Raw genomic sequence first — 21,689 nt, forward strand, 5'->3', positions numbered from 1 at the left:
ACAATATAGTCAAGTGTGATCCGCCAGGATGCCCCCAACTCAAAAGAGGTGGTGGCTCAAGCAATGACTGTCCATAGTTTCTGGTTCATCAAGCAAGCAGATGGTGAGGCAGGGTAAGGATAAGGTGTGGATTCAGGACCATGGATATGAGGACCTGTATATGAGGCTGAACACTGAGACTGTCTTAACATGATCGTGGAGCAACTGGCTGAGTTTTATAGCAGGGCTAGATAATCATTGACTAGAAGTCCCACCTCACTCGGAGTGCTGCCTCCTGGCCTGGTACCTCCTTCTGCAAATGTGCTGACCCCCACAATGGAACGGTGGACCAGCCATTAGAGCCACATTACTTGAGCAACCTATGCACATTTCATAACTGCACAAGTGGGGCAGAAAAAAATGGTTACATGGAGCAGTTCACTGCTCCAATTGACTCTTATTACATTGGTCACAAAGATGACATATGGCATGAAACATTGTGGGGAAGCCTTGCTAAACATATCCCACAGTTTACACTGCACACCAACAAGGACATATATTGCAGAAGTCTTTCTGTTAAACAAGAAAAATTGTCACCCAAAGGCCTTGATTTTTTACCAACAGAATCAATGCATTGAGGGGGCAGAGTGGCTTTGGTGCTCTCCTGGCAGGATTGCTGCTCACCATGATGGGGTGACGTGATAGTGAGGTTAGGGGAGGTCAGGTTGGCAGCAGAATTATTCTGCAAGTGCGCGCACACACACACACACACACACACATGAGAGTTGTTAATGGGCAAATTTAAATAGGCAAACAATATTGGAAAGGCAGAAAACACCAAGCTGTTTCACCAGGTTTATTATACGATATTCAGGATTACCATTGTAGTAGGCTGCAATCCTATCCTTGTTTAGCAGAGACCAAATGGAACGTATTCATCACTAGACATGTTCTTTGCATCAATTTGGGACTGCTGCCAAATCTAAATAATCATGTATCTCATGCTGTAATCTTCCATTCATATTGTGAGAACAATCTCCTTTTTTCCTCACCTTAGCCTTTTCACCTTCCTCTGAAGAGCTACCTGCAATTTCTCCATATGTATCTTTCACTTTTGCATTGCCTCAAGGCTCCTTATTCTGTTTGCAGACAATTTAACAGAAAATAGAGCCAGACAAATGTGGCTTTATATCAGTATATAAAAAAGTGATTAAACAAAGCCAAAAAAAAACCTACACACACACAAACACCCAAAAACCAAATATTGTCCTTTTGCCCATTTACGGCCAACAGCCACATGCTGTGTCTTCATATAATCCTAATCTATTAAAACAATTCCAATTCTCATTCCTCCAAGGCATGTTCCTTGTTAATACTGTTATCACTGCACAACCCTCTCTTATATAGAACTGGGTGCATTGGGCTCACAGATACATGTGTGTTTATTTTACCAAGGTGCCTCTGAACAAAAAGCCAGAGTTGTTTTCTTTTACTAGAATGAACCTGTAGGGCGTGTGGTACCCCCCCCCCCCGGTTGCCTGCAAGAACTGCAGTAGCAAAGCACAGGAAGGAGACTCAGCAAGAGACAAGAGCTGTTTGTGCAGTCCATGGGGGTATTCCACATTGTGTTTGAGAACCAAGGCAGACCTTTTAAGCTAAGCTGCCAGTTTCAAGGGAGAAGAGCAGTGTCCCTTACTTCTCAATCCAAATGGATTAAGCAAGCTCCAAATCTGTAACTAAGACCTGGTCCTTAACAGTCAGGCATCTCTTCTTGGACCTGGAGGGCCTTGCACGGGCACACATTTTAAATGAGATAAATCACTTGAAGCTGAGTTCTGAGGATCATAAGCTTGGATGGAAGACTTCTAACCCCTTCCTGATGCAAGACACCCAGAGCTACAACATCTCAAACAAATGGTTGTCCAGCCTCTGCTTGCAAACCTGCAGTGAGGGGGAGCCCGCCCGCCCACCCACTCCCTTAGGCAATTGGTTCCATTGACCAAACACCATTAATTTCACCCACTTATTTCAACCACATCATGTGACATCTCACCACTGCCCTCATCTGTACCTGCTGCAATTTGTCTAGATTCTTCTTGAAGCGTGATGCCAAGAACTTGATACAGCACTCCAGATAAGATCTGACTAGCGTATTACAGCCTATGACTTGGGAACTGCAGTTCTATTAAAATCATGCTACCATATCTCTCTCCATCTTTTTTGGCAAAAACACCACTGTCAAAACCTGTTCAGTTTATGATCAATTGAAATTCCAAGATCATTTTTACACGTATGACTGCCAAGCCTCATGCTATAAATTTGCTTCTGAAATTCCCTTCTAAATCAGGGTTTGTCAGCCTGGTCCCTACCGCCCACTAGCGGGCATTTCAGGATTCTAGGTGGGCTGTAGGGAGTTCTACGGCACAAGCTGAATCCTCCTTCCATCTAGCACTGGCGGGCAGTAAGGAAATTCTACCATCGAGAAAGATGCATTAGTGGGTGGTAGGTATAAAAAGTTTTTACTACCCCTGGTCTAAATGAAGACATGGGGACTAGGCATTCTCATGAATGGGGTTTGCACATGTGCCACTAAACCATTTTCAAGTACAGCATTTTAGTATTGCAGGCTATGTGAGATACATCCTCATAAAGTATAGTGTCACTTTATTTTAATTCTTTTAATTTGTACTCACTTGAGAACGTCAAGTGAATGAAGCTTAGGATCCCTTAATTTCTTGCATGAGCTACCTTTCCTTGCAGCACTTTCCCAATTGCCAGGGTTCTACAACAGTGATGGATGCAGATACAGTACATTTTGCACAAATGTATAGAATATTACACAGTACAGTAAAGCATTCCTGATAATATGTAGCTAAGCCATTACTTAGCAAATGATTTCCAATGCAGCCTACAAACTGTACTCTCTGTGGTGCAGAAAAAACTTTTGCTAACAGTCTACTAAGGGCAGTGAAGTACATGAATGACTTTTCTTTGCAAATCATGTACAAATTTAGTCAGCAATATGACAACCACCACAGAAGAAGTGTATGGCATACCAAGTCAAAAGACATCACAAATTTTGCAGCTGAGTAGTAAAGTATAATTTTTGTAACATTCTTTTCCTGAACATTTTAATGAAAGGAGGAACATAGTATTGTGGCCATACATTTCAAAAAAAGAAAGCAAAGCTGAAAACTTGGAGAAACTGTTTCAAATATTTCTGCTGAAAGTTCCTTCAGGTCTATAGGTGGCTAGAGGTCATTACAGTAGCAAATGTCCATTTAACAACAATGTCCTTTTCTTGCATGGAACAATGCTGTCTTCTGACTTCTTCCAAAACCTGATTGCTTCTTCCACTTTCCAGGCCATCCCAGGGATCACTCTGGGAAGTACAGATAATTTAGCACTTATCAGACTATCTGAAGAAAGTGCTGAACAAGTGAACTGCTATTTCCACCATAATCCTCCCTCAGCTGGCAGTAGTCATAAGGTATGTTCACCTGCCAATGCACAGCCCTGTTTTTAACAGCAGCATTTCAGAGGCTCTGTACACAGCTCTATGCCCACTGTCAGTCTGGAGTTGAGACATTCAAAGTATATTGGTGGTAGCACAAAGAACATGAGGTTGAGAGTAGGGTCACAGGAAAGAGTCTCAAGTGAGCAAGAGGAGCAACGGCAAGGTAACAATAGCCATCTTCAAATATCTAAAGTGCTGTCACACGGAAAGTGCAGCAAGCTTGTTTTCTGCTGCTCCGGAGAGTAGGACCCAAACACATGGATTCAAACAACAAGAAACGGGTTTCTGACTAAACATTAGGAAGAACTTTCTTACCGTAAGAACTGTTCAGTAGTAGAACGGACTACTTCAGAAGTTGAAGGGCTCTCCTTCATTTGAAGTTTTTAAACAGAGGCTGGGTGGCCATCTGTTAGTGTTTCTTAAACTGTGATTCCTGTGTAGCAGGAGATTGGACTAGATGACAATTTTGGCCCTTCCCGCTCTATTAATCTATTATTCTATTCTACTCACTGGGTTAGGCCTAAAGGAAGGCTCACTTAGGATACACTGCAGTAAGAGTCTTGAGGCTACCGGTGCCAAGATCACAGTGGCCAAGCTATCTTGGTTCAGGAATAGCCACAGCTGTATTACCAACCAAAGCTGGTAAAAGGTACTCCTAGCTACTGAGGCCACATGTGCCTCAAGTGATGAAGACAGATCCAGGAGCACCCCAAACCTATGTCTAAAGGTATTAAACAGATGAAAGCAGCAGAAAAGAATACCAGTATCATTTAACTGCAAAGATATGTGTTTTTCATGTCTTATAAATACTTTTGTTTACTACCTAACATGGACATGAAAACCAAGCTTTGCATTAGAGCAACAATTAGGAATCAATATCTCCATTAACAGTATTTTCAGTGCCTAAGTCACCTGATAGTTAAAGAAAACAATCAGCATACTACAGACAACTATGCAGAAGAATCCTGCTAAACTAAATTACATAGCAAAATGTTGTCTGAAGGAGTCTAAATTACCAGAAAAATAAATCATGGCAGTAAAGGAAGGAAACCAGGGAGACTTTGCAATCATCTTTCCATTGCTAGCAAGATTACCCATTGTCATACAACTGAAAATTAGTTTGACCTTTGCAGGATTTCAGGCCTGCGTTTTGTTTTTCCACTTGACTTGAGAATACAATGAAGTCAGTTTAAGCACATTGCTCCTCATTCTCAGATGTATCTGACTACTGGTTTTTCACCTTACATCTGCAATTACTAGTGACATATCAAATATTAAGCTCACCTCACCAATTCTTTTATCAAAAGTAGTATGTTTCCGGAATTTTATATAAAATATGCTTGGGTGTATTTTTCCCTCCCGATACCTGTGTGTTCAAACTGCAAAGATACTATATTCTTCTTCTATAAATAAATATTTGGCACTCTGTGTTAACCATGACACCAACTTTGTTATTCCTTTGAGTTTAAAAATAAAGAGGGTGCTTTAATTTTCAGATACATGTGAATAAAATATGAACAGGGGCCATTCACTTATTAGAATGCAATGGAAGCAGAGGGTCTCAGCAGTCAAACTGTTCTCAGATGAATGAGCTCTGGGTAGTGTCACACCTTTTACCTGGTGTTAGTGCAGCTTTTTGAAGTACAGGAAAACCAAATCCATTGATAGCAGAGAAAGCAGAGTTAGAGGTTATCTTATCTGAGCCACTTAAAGGCGGGGAATATATTTAAGAGAGGAGAGCAGGAACAAAGAATTATCAGTCAATCAGAAGGGGAAAAAAACTAAGGTATGGAGGAAACAAACAGGTAATGTGTAAACTGTCCTAGGCACAGGCAATAGAATGGGCATCTGTTTGCAATTCAGGAGCTCAGTGGCTTGCTGGACAGAGCTTGTATCAGGTGATCCTGCAGCTGGTGTTGAGGAACGTCAAAAGCAGCAGCAGCAACAAAAATTCCCAGTCATTGGGGTACAAATAATATATTATTATTATTATTATTATTATTATTATTATTATACTTATCTTCTTGATTTGCGTATTATCTCAGAAGCTTTAAAACATCAGTCTTTATCAAGCTGAGCAGACACATTAAGAAAAGACATCTGGCTGAGATTATATTTTGGAAACACCCAAGTTTCTGATAAATGCCTACAGTTGCCTTTCCTTACTCCATAACCAAAATGTACTCTGACTTAATGTTCTCGCCACAAGATTGGATTGAAAAATTAGCAGCATCTGACAACACCCAACATGTGAATACCAAGCAAAGCCAAAAACTGAAATGCTGGCAATTATGTAAGTAAACAAGGACTTGCTTTAAAAAAAAAAAAACATTTCTGCAAGTAATGTACTCATCATGGCCACATTTTGAAAACACCAGAGCAATAGGTATCACGGGACCCTTGGCTTCATCAAGAACTGGCATGATTTGGCTGTTCCAATCACAAGAAGAGAAAGCGGAAGTAGCAGAAGATGGGAGAAGAGAAAGCGGGCATCTAGGGAACTCTAGATGACAGAGGAAGGAAGCAGCACTGCCAGCTCTCCCCCCTGCCCTTCCTGCAGAATTAACAGTCTTAGGGTTTAGGGAGAGAGACCTTGACCAGCCAGAGAGGGTCTGGACAGGAAGTGATGGTGCCAGAGCTGGAGGCAAAGGGGCAGAAGACGACCTTGTCACCAAGATCCCATTGCCACCTTCATAGGTGGGATCAGAGGCATCCACCCCAACAGAGCTTATGCGTGCAGACGCTCATAGAGCAAGAGAGTCCTATAACTGAACCTACCAGTTGTTATCTTTAAAAACTTGGGGAAAGGGACACCTTCATCACTTGCATTTTTATGAAGCTCTTGCTCATGTACCTTGAAATCTTGCATTCTAGACCTTGTGTTTGCTGCTCAGCCTGCACGGCTATTTGCCTGAAGAAAGACCTCTTCCTTATTTGCAAGAGTCATTGTGTTTTGAGATGGAAGCCTGACATAAACCCTATTGACAGTGAAATCCTTTATCCTTCCTCAGAAACGCCATAGTGCATCTGCAGCAGCACAACACACCATCATCTGGCCCAGCTGCAACAAAACATGTCTGTCCCATACCTTTACATAACAATTTAAAGATTACCAAATTTAAGGAGAGAAAAGGGAAATCATAACACCTACTCATTTGGCTCACTCATTCATTGCCAAGTTTGGTCAAGTGTCCCTATTCCCAAGAGTCACATAAAGAACAACATACATTGCTAATACTTCACTGTTGGATACTCCTGTATCTAAATCCACACGAGACTGTGCAAGCTTAGTTTACACAGCCACAGACCCTAGTAGCAACAAATTAAAACATCAAAATCATATTGGATCTAGGAAATGATGCCTCTACTCCACTCTATACAACATCTGAAATCATCTTCATCTCTGGAGGTCACAGCTCAAGAGCAGGCTGTTAAGGTTTGTCTTTAGCCCTCAGGTGGCACAATGGGTCATCAGTGCACCTGGCTGTTAACCAGAAAGTTGGTGGGTCGAGCCCACCCAGGGATGGCTGTGGGCAGGATTCCTGCATTGCAGGGGGTTGGACTAGATGACTCTCAGGGTCCCTTCCAACTCTACAATTCTATGAAGACAGGAACAGCTGAGGAGAACAGCAAGGAACGTGGTAAGATTTACAGTATGTCTGTTAATATGTTAACAAGTGACATGTGTGCAACACATGTGTGCGAAAACCTGCATTAAATATATGTAATCACAAATGCTGGCTGAGTGAATTTCAAATGAAAACCAAAGCTGAAACATTGTTTTTAGACAGAACTTGAATAACTACATCTAGCTGAATATAAAACAGAACAAAGTTTTCCCAGATGGTAAAGGATAGCTATATAATGAAAATAACCATTCAAATATGCTAAAAATAATGGAAAATGTTGCAATTCAAAGTGACCTGCATTTTCAAATTACCAATCTGCTGAATCTATTAAAAAAACTAATTTGTATGCATACCTCAATGCCTGGTTTGAAATCCTGCTTAAAATGCCTTTCTACAATCTGCTAAGAGTGATTCTTACTCCTTTACTTGCACACATGTTCAGCAGAGGGCATTCTGTAGTTGTGCAGTTAAATGATACCCACACAAGAGATCACTCCTATTAAAATCTGATGCATTTAACCCTTCTTTTTTTAAAAAATGTGTGTTCTTCTGTTAACTACTAAACAAGTACTTTTTTTCCCATGAGCTAGCAGCTGACTCATGTTCAAAAATGTACTTGAGAAGCTGAGAGAGTAAAACAGCAACTGAACTCTGCCATTATTATTATTTTTTAAAAAACCAAGCTTTTACCAATAAAGCATCAGTCAGCAACAAAAGTTGGTGGCACTATTTACTGAAATCTGCTCAACAGTCACCAAAAACTGAAAGCAGAGTCCTGAGGAAATAAAGACGTACCTTAACTACCTAGAGCTTCTCAACTCTGTTGGAGCAATTAAGCATCAACTGCAGTTAAACCTAGACTATAGCTAAATGTAAAAGGAAGAAAGCTAGCATACCATTTTAAAGTATGAAAGCTTAAGTGCATATTTAGCTAAGTAGTATAGAATAAACTGAAGGTGTAGGTCAAAGGAGAAAAGCCTTAAAATGCAGATTTAGTCAAGCTTAAGATGCGTCAGGTTCTGTTTCCACAAAGAAGCTCATGTGGCTGTTAAGTATTTCTACTTGGGATCCTGCTCACACCTGCTAAGTTGTTCATTCAATAACATCTGCCTGATTTGTGTTTGCAAACTATCCACATCCAAGCACTTTGAACACAGCTGCCTTGTACTGTTTCAGCCTTGTAAATAAGTCATAGAAGTTATTAGCCTGCTCTGGTACAAGTAAATACCTTGGTCAGGATGGCTACAAAGAACAGGCAAGGTGGTCGAAGGCAATGGAACTAGAGAGTTAAGGGAAGGGAGGCATTTTAATCCTGCAGAGCTATGGGTTTATAAGTTTGGTAATTTTCAGGGAGTGGGTGGGTGTTCTCTAGTTGTACCAAACTTGCAGAGATGTTGTGCACTGCTTAATTTTCAGAACGGACTGAGGGATATGCCTTCTGTGTTGTTAGCCTTTCTCCTTAATTCTGTGATAGTGGCAGGCAGCACTTGCTTGGAAGAAAGAGGGCAGCATTCTGCATGGTCAGATGCTCCTTTACTAGGTATGTCCTTGCAGGCTAGTAGAATTTTTATTATTACTTTCCTATCAAGCCTGGACATAACTTGTGGACCCCCAGAATAAGTGATTATGAAACAGCAGCATCCATGCCACATCACTATGATATGATGTTTTAAGCAGCTGACTCAATAATCTAATTACAACGGTAGTAGTAAAACTACATCTAGGCTGTATAATTTTCAGACTGAAGCAGGGGGCTCTCAAAGGATAAGGACAAGTGCCAGTGCAGCAGAGAAAGAGAAGGCCTAGATCTAATTTTAGAAACTACCATCAATCCTGTTATGTTTATTCATTTTGGAATCCCTCAAGAATGATTTAGTAAACCTTGAGAGATGGTTGTTGTGGCTTTACCATACCATCAATTCTAAAACGACACACTTTTCAGGTTGTGTACAAATGTATGGTGTCAAAAGCTGATAGACTGGATATTAAGAATAAACCACAAAGACTCTAAAGGGTTTTTATAAATGGCAGCAGTTTTAGGAGTACAGGTATTAGATTATTATAGTTTCTGATGTCAACGGAGCAATGCAGATGACAGTATACAATTTTGTTTTGCTGTTCTAAAAAATGGTTTGTGCTTATCTACAAACCTAATGAGTTTTCTATAACACTGACTGAAAAATACCGGTAAGTACATGTGCCTAGCATTCACCAACTGCAAGCTACCTGATCAACCCTACACATGACCATGTGAAAATAAACTTGTCATTCTAATCTAGGCAATTCTAGGCAATTGTCATTCTCACAGTCTATATGCAGCACTGCATATTGTGGGGCCTTTCGGCAATCAGCATGGCTTGAAAAACAAATAATATTGAAGTATAAATTCCTAAAATTTCAAAATTTGGTATACGAGTCATACTCATATGAACGTTGCCTTCCATTTTTTCCTATCTTGGCAATCAAATATTACTTTGATTCAACTACGTTTAATTCAGAGTAATCCTAACTTGTTCATTAACTTTAATGAGTAAAACTCTTTTTTCTTTAATGCCTTAGAGGAAGCACCAAGTGTAGTCAAACCTGTTAATGATACAAAAAAAAAACACCTGATATTACAAACACTATAGTGGGGAGGACTAAAATTAAAATTTTCTTACTTAGATTGGCATACCGGTTGCAAAACTGGTTGCAAAACCATAGAACATAAAATCAAAGTAAAGAAAAACAAGTGACTTGGGAGAAGATAATAACAACTTGATTTTGTGCAGGTGAAATACTGCACCCTGAAATAATGTGTTTAGTTGTTACCATTTCAGGAAAAGTAGAGCAGAACTATAGAAGAGTCAAAGAGAAGAGCAATGCAAATTGGCTGTGCTTGTTTCATTTACAGCAAAAGTTTACAGGCAACAAGCAATTAATATATGGGTGAATTAGACTTAATAGTTAAGAATAACAGAGTTGATAATCAAATAAATGAATTACCAGTGGTAAAGTATTTATGTTCACATTTGTTATCACAATTAACATCAAGAATGCCCAAAGTAAAACTCCTGGCAATAGCTTAAATTACAGTCAAAATTTGACATTCGTGTATTTCATATACTTCCTGTTGCTTGTTGATGTTTATGAGTACCGAGATGTCTGCTACATGAATGAAGTCTGAAGACGGAATATAATACCAACATTTGCAGGGAAGTTTTTCAAATACCTCTAGGATTGTTGTTAGTCTTATAACAAAACACACTTAAGCATACAGAGATATGCCTCTCCATCCATACACCAGTGAGTCTAGGGCTGCAATCCTTACACACTTAACAAAGACTAAGCCCCACTGAACACAGCAGGGCTAATTTCCAAGTAAGCATGCATAGATTGTGCCATATGGTCCTGCATATTCTGCTTACTCTACTTCAACTGTATTATTTTTCATGGGACTACTCCGGAGTAAATATGATGTTTATCATGTTTTATATTTACCAGTGGTACTTAAAAAAGATACTGCCAAGGCAATTTATTGCCTAAAATAGCATGCAAGATACCACAAACAACAAGGATTCCTATAAATAAAACCAAATAGACTCTTAATGTGCAAATTGCAGCTACTCACAGTGTTGCAGAAAAAAATTGTACCTTCTGAAAAACAGCGCACAGATTATTTATTCACTAAAACGTAGCACGGGGTGCTATGACATTTTCTCAGCAAAAATGTAATCTCAAGTATGATTGCCAGGTTAACCCGTGAGATAGCTCCGATGTAGTGCAATACTAATGGAGAAGGATATACTCTGTAAAGTATCAAATATGAATGGAACTGCAAGTATCGGTGCTGTAGAAGCAACATGGTAAACAGCAGACCAATAAAATCCCCCTCACAAACATGCACACAAACTGTAAAGGGCTACTTTTTGTAAATACACACACACACACACACACACACACACACAGTGGAAGGGGCAAACCCTGCTATCACCCACATGCAACCCCCATAAGCTAACATTAAGGCCATTAAGCATGCGTGAGAACTGTATACATACACAGAGATACCAGGTATCTCTGAAGCAGATATTGTGATTGGTTTTGCTGAAACAAACTATGGTTAATAAGCCAAGAACAAATCTTGCTACAGCAAGCTGCACATTACAGGGGTACCTCAGGTTACATACACTTCAGGTTACATACGCTTCAGGTTACATACTCCGCTAACCCAGAAATAACGCTTCAGGATAAGAACAGAAATTGTGCTCTGGTGGCGCAGCGGCAGCGGGAGGGCCCATTAGCTAAAGTGGTGCTTCAGGTTAAGAAAAGCTTCAGGTAAAGAACAGACTTCCAGAACAAATTAAGTACTTAACCCAAGGTACCACTGAATGAATTAAGGACCTCCAGAACGAATTAAGTACTCAACCCAAGAAGACTGATCTCTGAAGAATTGATGCTTTTGAATTATGGTGGTGGAGGAGACTCTTGAGAGTCCCACGGACTGCAAAAAGATCAAACTTATCCATCCTTAAAGAAATCAGCTCTGAGTGCTCACTGGAAGGGCAGATCCTGAAGCTGAGACTCCAGTACTTTGGGCACCTCATGAGAAGAGAAGACTCCCTGGAAAAGACCACGATGTTGGGAAAGATGGAGGGCACAAGGAGAAGGGGGCGACAAAGGATGAGATGGTTGGACAGTGTTCTCGAAGTGACTGGCATGAGTTTGGCCAAATTGCGGGAAGCAGTGGAGGATAGGGGTGCCTGGCGTGCTCTGGTCCATGGGGTCACGAAGAGTCGGACACGACTGAATGACTGAACAACAAAACCACTGTAGTAGGAAAGAGCAACGAGCCCATCACAAAATATACAAGTAAACAAAAAGCTTGTCTTCATATCTTATAAATCTTAATTGTATGTGAAGTTTAATCCTTTTTTTCTTAGATAGGGCCTAGGTGAGGCATTACTGGAAATCATGACTGAGAACTGACAACAGTCTGAAGGCTTTGCTACAAATTAAAAAGGCATGTGGGAAGCTATAAAGCAGAATTACATGTTTGGGGAAAAGAATATATGGGTAGAGTCTGTCCTGGACTCTTATCATCTTAGAGCTAAAAATAGAATGTACACTACTCCCAGGCATTTGAAGAAATGGGATGGTCAGTTTCACACCTTTCTTTAGTTGATTATCCCTGAAGTTTTGTTTGCCAGCGTGGTGTACTTTTAAGGATATTGTTTATACTATCTTGTATCACTGCATTTTTGTTTTTGCATATATATTTGTATATTTTCATCTGCTGTAATACTTCAAAGAGTTGTTCTAAGATAGTCAAAGAGAGACTTCTTCAACCTAATAAATCTGGAAGTTTACTAGTCCTAATCAAAGCAGTTCTGCTGAAGTTAACAGACTATCAGACTAACTTAGGGCCATTGATTTCAGTGAGTCTACTCTGGGTAGAACACAGTCGGTTACAACTCAAAGTATTAATGATTCATATGCATATTAATGTTCAGCAGACTAGAGCAGGGGTAAGCAAGGTTTACCGCACCTGAGCCAATTTGCTCCATGGGCTGGATCGCGTCTGTGCAGACGCGATTTCCAGCATCTGCATCTGCGTAGACATGATTTCCAGCACCGCGGAAGTGAGTTCCCACTTCGCGTTGTGCCAGTTTAGCGCAGCGCACGGGAGCTCGCCAAGTGGGCAGCTCGGTTCGGGGGCGGCTTGTGAGCCATTTAAATGACCCCCGTGGGCTGCAGGCTGCCGACCCCTGGACTAGAGCAATAGTTTACAATCATTTGGGGCCCATGGGCACATTTGTAAAAACAAAAAGGTGTTGTGGGCATACACACACTCACATGCTGTAAAGTATTATACTGGGTGCAATAGAATACTTTATTTCAAGGCTAATTTTGGCAGGAGGAAGAGTGCCATAGAAGGCACACTGCAGTTGCCAGAGGAAGCCTCTGTGAGTGGGTGTGCACCTGCCACATTGGTGATCCATGAGCTAGAGTAGGTCAACTTAACTTCAGTATGACCAACAACCCCATCCCAGTTAAGTGGTGTCAGCAACAAAAACTTAACATGAGTGTTGTGGAGACAGTCTTGCTAGAGAAGCTGCCTATACCCAATTTACTCCCACGTTCTCCTTCCAAGCACCAGGCCCCTGACTCTCAGAAGATGGGGAACACAGAGAGATGCAATGGGGAGAAGGTAGGTAAGCAATTTTATAAATGCAAAAATTCTGGATCCAGATCTATATCTTAATTGTAAATGTGGCATTATTGACTAAGAGAGCTAATGAGACTTGGGCTGAAAAAGATAAATGAATAAAAGCAAAAGCCTTGTATTTTAGGCATGTGATCTTACATATTTTTTGGTTTCAACCAGGGTGGATAAAAATCAATGATTTTTAAAAAAACAAAAAACAAAAAAACGGATTTTTTTTATTTAAATCAGAATTTTTTTTAAATAAAATGCTTTTTGAGGAAAATATATTACCATCCAAAGGTTAGTCAATCATGAAATAAAGATTAGTTTTTAATTATGTAGAATAAGGCTGTATATGTTTAAATTTTTTGGTAAATAAATTCCATTAATCCATTCACAATGTCTTTTATGCTCTTCCAGAGGTTTTTGTAAGATTATTGGACAGTTTCTCTGCCTGCAAGATATTATCACAGATGCTTGGTTTACTTTTGCAGTTCTCAAAACTGAATTTGACTCAGCAGAGATCACATGCCTCTTCTTCACAGCAAAAATGTTATAACGTGAACAGAGTTGAGAAAAAGACCTTAATCCTATTGTTCTACAAACCTATGAATACAGAATCAACCCCTTCAGTGCTAAGAAACAATATTTTTCTGATTGTTTGGAGTGGAATGGATCTAATAAATCTATTTAAATTGTTATTATTAAGGTAATGATTATTTTTCTCCTTCCTAAATACAACAGAAAAGTTGTCCAAATATGAATGATTAACCTATTAAACTGGGGATAAAAAAACTAATATGAAAAGTTGTTACTCTAAAAATCTTCACCTATTTGCATATTAAAGTTATACCAGCAAGAATTATTCTTTATGTAGAAAACTATGATTTAAATCAAGCCTTACTGGCTAGTGATTTAAATCGTGATTTAAATCAGTTTGATTTAAATCAAATCCACCCTGGTTTCCACAGAGAGCCTCCAAAGCGGAGCACACAAGACACAAAATCTACACTCTTCTCTATTCAGCTATGAGGGTAGGTGGACAGAGATACACCTGGACTGACATCACCCAATGGACATTTGTTGGAAGCAGGCTCCAAATATAGAACAGGAAAGAGGCATGTGGCCAACCTGTTTGTGAACATGTGGCTGGCGAGTTATCAATTATAGTTATTTTCTCCAACAAGGATAAGGCATGTACTTCAGCCATGCTCTCCTCTTCTGCTTCATAGGTACAAAAGGTATGCATTACAATTCCTGCTTTCAGCCAGAAGGCTAGACTCAACCAGAACAGTTATGACAAAAGGAGTGATTACATAAGCATACCCCAAGAGGATGCAGTAAGGGATATTCTTAACACTTTTGGAAACTGTTCTTAGCAAGAAGTGGGAATAGGCAAACAGAAGGTGTGGTTGGATGGCAAGACTTCTTGCTACGCAACAGTAGTTAATTCACCTGAGCAACTGTGGAACTCAGGCAACAGTTTTGGGGATGCATGCAATTTTAATTCTTGTTTATGGGATCAATGGAGAATGAATGAAACCCCCATGTAAAAATGCACTCAGGATAGCCACCCCTCATCTGATTAATATGGTATCTTTACTGCCTTGTGGCAATTATTGGCTACAGAAATGGCATGTGTAGCAACACTCTTAACCATGTTTCTGGTTCCATGAAACATATCTGAATAGACCCACATACACACACAAGTAACTAAGGAGGGTGATACATGTAAATAAAGTTAAGTAAGTGCATAAATAAAATGTGTACACCAGTAATAAATGAGAGTCAGTGCAGAATGCCAGATTTATACCACTGTATTTGGTTCTGTGAAATGTGGGTCTGAATCATTACCCTGCCATGGCCCTGAGCTAGTTATTTTCTCGGTCACAGTTCCACAGTCATAAAATGGGTATATTGTACATATTTTCAAGGATTATGTTAGGGCAAAGAGAATAAAAAACTGTAAAGCATACTGCATATTAGAAGTGTGATATGACTACTAAACAGTAGAAGTAATTATTGTATCAAGCAGAAGGGTGTGCACCTCTAGCATTAATGCACCTTTATCCTTCCATTTCTCCAATTCTGTAGAATATAATGTGTTTATATTCACTGGAAACAGATATAAATTACAGGGCCCATATAAGAATCAAGCTGTAGCTGCATTTAGTAGTGGCATCATCCTTAACCATCACAGAACAGTTTAAGCCCACAGGATAATGAACACAGTGAAATTGAGGCTAATGCAGCACATGAGAAGTGAGGAAATTAGAATGGCTATTGTAAAGTCCTCAAATTCATTTATATCCAATTGATATTAAGGATGCTGGCTAACAATTTCCTGCAGAAAAGGCTTGTGTACTGCAGTCATATTGTTTTGGGATGAAACCCGGGGATAACACTAAAATGCTGATAAGCTCACAATACTAAAAAGTACTAATTCTGAATTGAAACCTGAATTTTAAAAAATTGAACTTGAAATCATAGACCACTCCATCCTTTAGAACTGATTTTGCTACACTTCTGTGCTTATCTTTACTTTAACTTAGACGACCTCATTCTTTCTGTCTTCCAGAAATAAAATTTAAAAGACTGATATCTTATCAACAAGCAGACATAGTGCTTCTACTAGGTGGGGGGGGGGGGGACGGACACTGCTCAGTATTCCTGCCCAAGGCCCAAAGAGCCTTGCTCAGTATACTTTGTCCACAGGCCTGAAAAGGTTAAAGAGCACTAGTAAGCACTTCTTCTGACTATTTTAAGCTACCAGCAATGCATTATTTCCCAACATCAGTCAGGCTAGAAAGTAATTTTGTCCACATTGCAAATGTTATACTGGATAGCTTCCTATGAATTCAGTGCTTAGGCCATGGCAAAGTCAATGAGAGCCTTTTAATTGGCTAAGCATCAGGTCTTCCATTATCCTATAAAATGCTTAGAGTATGGGTAGAATATTAACATACACTCAGACAGACGCCACATGCTGCAAGAGAACAAAATCATTGTCTATTAAAGAGAAAGGGATTCCCGGAGGCTCCTGGTAGGGCTCTATGGAAGCAGGATGTTGAACTAGATGGATCTTTGGTCTGATGTACTAGAGCTCTTTTTATGTTCCCAAGTAGTTCTGTAGAAGATATAAGAGGTCACATTTAGGAATATTGTGACAAGCTGTATGGCCAAGCTTGAAAGCTTACAATGAGAAGGCAAAGGGTTATACATAAGGAGACATAAATATCCTGCAGTGCAATATATATGAGATGATGGGAAAACATGGGGGGCGGGGATGAACAGCTATTAGGATGTTAAGGGTATCCATGCCAATGAATAGCAGGTTTAGATATTCCTTTAACTGCAAAATGGAGCCAAGTTTTCTAATCTATGTTAACACCTACAGAAAAGCATCTGAATGTGGTTATAGTCAGAAACCAGATCAATGACCAGTACAGCTATTCATACCAGAATTCTGCATCATGCAGAAATCTGACAGCACACAATTGACAGCACACTGTACTTGGCCTGTGTACCATGCAACTGACAACTATTTTATCATCTAAAGTGTTTTAACAGCTTAAAACACATTGCCTTGCAATTTCACATTTTCAGTTTGCACACAACCCAATTCCAACCACTGGCAAGGGAAACAGCACTTGTGGTTTGAGGAGGCACAGAAACAGTCTTGCTTATTTCCACAAGTGGCAATAACTACCATTGCATTCCAATTTTAGACACTACATGTGTGGCAAAGTACCACTGATTTCAATGGAACTTGCTTGCAATGAACTGTTTGTCTACAGCAGTCATAATTTGGCGTTATAACACTCATGTCAAACCTTGTTGACTGGGTGTGTGTCAACTTATTCTTTCCTTACCAGCTGTGGCTTACAGCCTATTTCAGTTATAGAAGTACCCTCAGATAAACCATAGCAGCTGCTGGGTTGTTGTTTTTTTTAAAGAAAAATATGCAGTAGTGTTGATCACGTGATCCCCTAATATTAGGAATGAATCCAGATGGTGGCATTCAACTACTGTCAAACAGATATGGTTTTGTAACTTGCATCCACAAGGCAAGAGAGATACTATGGAAATACACAACTTCAAACAACGATTGCCCATAAATTAACACAAGCACAGGCAGATATTCTAAACTGCGCAGTTCAGCCTGTAAAGAGTGTGATGGAAACAAATGCCTCAAAATGCAGCAGAGCTGTTTCGAAACTACTTCCATTCCAACCCACTTAAAAATGTATGTCCACCTTCACCCCTGCTCAAAGGTTGGTCCCTAGGGAAGAAGCTGTAATTATTTCTAATTTAGTGTGTTGGGGTCCCAAGCAATGAATGTTTGTAGTTTTTGGTTCACACTCAACCTAGCACTTACCTAGCACTTACAACAGCATTATTTATTATTCTAAAAGTAACAATTTCATTAAGGTAGTGCAGAAGTTTTAACACAAAATCTATAACATTAAAAAACACACAAACCAAAAATGATGTCTGGATTTATACAGATCCTTTTAAACACATTTCAAAAAGTAGCTTATTGGGGTGGGGGGAGGGAAGATTAAACATAAATAAAATATATTTTTACGATTTTTGAATGATAGATCTCTAGGATTTTAGTATATCCTTCCCTACAGAGCACAAATAACTATAAACACAGTGACAGCTATCCTGCTTTCATTTACCTTAAATGAAAATCAGTATGTAAAATGCTAACTAGCCTCACTTGTTATGCAAGCAGCATCATTTCATTTGTAGTTTAGTGAGCAAGTCATTTCTGTCTGGGTAAGTGACACAACATGCTGCATTATGTTGCTTGCAACACAGAAAGCTAACAACCACCCTTGGGAAGACAGAATTTGAAAACTGGAAAAGGGAACACTTGTTTGCATCCAGTAAAAGTTATCCCAAGAATTTACACAATATTAGCCCAATAGTTGTACTCTACATGTGTGTACATGCACAAACACACACATATACACCCCTGTATCGCTTTTCTTATCCTTTTCCTAGGCATGTTTCAATCTACATACAGTAAGACCCAATCTTTTAATTTGCATAGTAAATAAAAGGAAGCTAGCTCCTTGTATTCAATACTGGGGCAGGGTGTGCAGTGGAAGAGCTGTTAACTTGCTGCTTGTACACCCACCTTCCCATTCCTGCAAGACATCAGTTGCTTTTGTGTTTGCTTGTTTCTGCTTCCAAAGACATAATTGAACATCTCTGGACCAACCCTGGAGTACTAATAGGAGCTCAGGCAAAACCTGACCAGGCTTTTTATCATCCAAATGTCTGTTTATCCCAGGATCCACCACACCACTGCCCAGACTCTCTCCTTTTTGCTCATTCCATTTGTTAAAGACAAGAACGAGGGGCTGATACATATCGCCTTTCTTTCTGTCTGCCGTCTCTCTGCAAAGGTGACTGGAAAAGATAACTGCTATCTAGCAAAGTTAATCTCCGTATCTGTACTCCTCTGGGTAAACCCTGAGTGGGAATTGTGCAGAAGATAGACTCACATAGGAAGAAGGATCAAGTCTGATGCCCATCAGTTTGTTGTATCCTGTCGCACCATCACTACTTCTTTCATGGGGGGGGGGGGAGTCGCAATTTTGCATACCACCTTTCTCCCCTCCCCACTCCATTTCATTAGGAAAATCTATTTGGCAACAGCCCTTCCCTACCAGAGCACTCTCGCTCATTATGCAAACTCCGTTTGGGTGGCAATCTTCTGCCATAGTCCCGTCCTGCACATTTGCTCAGAATCAGAGCATAGGGAGCTGCCTTACATCGGTCCTTCTACCTCAGTAGTGAAAACACGGACTGGCAGCTGCTCTCCCAAGGTTTCAGGCAGAGATCTCTCTCCCTCCCTCCCTGCCCTACCTGGAGATGCCAGGATTGAACCTAGGACCTTCTGCATGCAAAGCTCTACCACCGAGTTCAACGGAGCTAATTTTACAGCCAGGTTCACAGAGCCCAGGTCTTGCAGCATCCGCTGCTGTCTTACCCCAGAGCAGCGCGCGGGCAAACGTGCAAGGCAACTACTGTACTCTGAAGTAAGCGCGCGGGAAGTTTTTTTTGTTTTTGTTTTTAAGCGGAGGCAAATCGCGGGCTGCTACGCTTTGCACGACAGGGCTTCAAAGCAAACCGACCACGCAGCCGAAGTGCTGCAAGCGAAACTGCAAAACCCAGCGGACAGTTTGGCAAAACAGCAGCCTCCACTCAGCTCGAAGGAGAACTAGAAGCGCCCGGGTCCTCGCGCCGCCAATAAAACTTGTTGACGGGGGGTGGGGGGGGTGGGGAGGGTCGCCCAAATCCGAGGGCCAAAATTGTGCATGCCAAGAAAAGCCCGGAGCCAACCCACCTCCCAGGAGAATAAGATTGAATTCATGCCCGAGCTGAGAGGAAAAGAGCTGGAGGCAGAGGCTGGGCACAAGAGGGGAAAGGACAGCCTGGGTGGGATTGATGGTGGTGCAGACGCTGCCTTGAATTGCTTCTCTTTCTCCACACACCCAAACTAACCCCCCTCTTTTTTTTTGGTGGAAGCACCTGCTCTTTCCCTTCAAAGGCAGCAGCGACCCACCACCGTGAAGCGAGCGAAAGAGAAAGGCGCGTTTTCCCGCTCTTTCCCCCACACCCGCCCGCGCGCCCCCTCCTCCTTCTCCTCACAACAAACACGGCGCTGCACTCCGGGACGCGCAGCCCAACCTGAGCCTTACCTTGACGCGGGAAGCTGCCAAGAGGCTCCTCCGAGCGGCTGCGGGCAGAGCTGCTCCCAGGCTGGCGAAGGAAGCAAGGCAAGCCGCCGCCGCCGGTGCTGCTGCTGCTGCTGGTGGTGGTAGCGGCGCGCTGAGGCGGCTCTTCTCTCTCTCTCTCTCTCCCTTCCGCGCTTTATTATTTTATTTATATGCTCTCGCCCGGAGAGTCCTGCTTTCCCGCTGTGGGGCGCGAAGCCTCGAGGGCTGCTGAGGAGCCGGAATGCCGGACGGAGCCGAATTTGGGAGCGCTGTGGCGGCGGCGGCGGCGGCGGCTGTGCTGCTGGGGTTGGCGGTCGGCAAGAGCCAACCCCACCCTCCTCCTCCTCCTCCTCCCCAAATCTACGCCTCGGCTGCCGGTGGGGCGGCGAGGGTGAAGGAGAGGCAGATTAAAAGAACGGCGAGGAAGAACACGGTGCCTGCCAACTATCCGAGCCGCTTCAGTGTTAGCTCCGCCTCCCCCACCACCTTCTTCTTTTTCTCCTCTCCCCTTTTCTTCACCCGGTTCCGTTCTTCTTTCCCCGCTTCTCTTGCCCTGCAGTAGAGATTGGGCGAAGGGAGAAAGAGCCGCACAGGTTCTTTTTAGCTAGGAGGGATTCTGAGGGGCGTGGCTAAAGGAGGCAAAAAAATAATAATGTGTGCGGGCACGTGCGCATCCCGGCTGCAAAAGCAACCCATAGATATCACTAGCTAGACCTTTGGAAGGGAAGGGAAGCCGCCGCCGCCGCCGCCGCCGCTCAGCAAGAGTAGGCTATCATTGATTTTCATGGAGCGGGAATGGATTGCATACATATGCACGCGGGCGAGCTGGCGAGCTTGGATGCATCAACCCGCAAGCGCCATCTCCGGATGGGCTCGTGCTGAGGAGCACCAGCAGTCAACACCACCGCTGCTGCTGACTTGGGAAGTTTGGGACCCACTTTATCTAGGCCATGTTCAGAGTTGTTGCAAACGGAATCCCTGATCCGGACCTTGTGCAGAGCGGAAATGAATTAGCTCTCCACCCCGAGAATGGGTTTGGAAGCTTAAGACTGCAGAACAGTCTTAAAATAGTTGCAAATAAAAGTTGCAAAATAGAAGTACAAAATAGCACGTTGCTCTTCATGCAGTGCCACCTTCTTTTTAGTCCTTAATAATGGTCACTAGATTTACACTCTCTGATCCGAGAGAGAGAGATCCTGTGCAAGCATCTTGCTTCTTCAGGATAGCCCAGCTTCGTTTCTACTGCTGCTGGCTCCAAGGACTGACAAAGATGCTGAGTTCTCAGGTTTTGTGTCCTGTTGAGAGAGCTCTCAACTTGTGTTTCCAGGATGAGTCATCAGTCAGCCTTAAACACCCTCCTTGTGGCATATACCTAGAGTTTAACCTCCTAATGCAAACTTCTATTTGCAAATGCAAACCCTTTCATAAGTCTTTTTTACATCAATGTATCCAAACACTACCATTTTATGCATATTAGGCTAAACATATATCTTTAATAGGCCAGGGTCAGGGAACCTATGGTCCTCTGTATATGTTGCTGAACACCCAACATAAGCCCCAGCCTATGTGACCCAAGGGTCAGAAAATACAGGTTGTAGTCCAACAACTTATGGAGGGTCAACATTTTCCCACCCCAGCAAAAT

General features: G+C 41.6%; 1 protein-coding gene across 1 annotated transcript in view; it reads right to left on the bottom strand.

Moving 5' to 3' along the window:
• Positions 1–20,111, bottom strand: part of CNTN4 (contactin 4) — a 514,690-nt gene extending 494,579 nt beyond the window's left edge. The window contains exon 1 of the mRNA XM_033141190.1: positions 20,029–20,111. The gene's annotated coding sequence lies outside the window, so the exon portion shown is untranslated. The remainder of the gene's footprint in view (positions 1–20,028) is intronic.
• Between the last annotated feature and the right edge of the window lie 1,578 nt (positions 20,112–21,689).

This window comes from Lacerta agilis, chromosome 2, assembly GCF_009819535.1.
Source record: "Lacerta agilis isolate rLacAgi1 chromosome 2, rLacAgi1.pri, whole genome shotgun sequence".
NCBI classification, from domain to species: Eukaryota; Metazoa; Chordata; class Lepidosauria; order Squamata; family Lacertidae; genus Lacerta; species Lacerta agilis.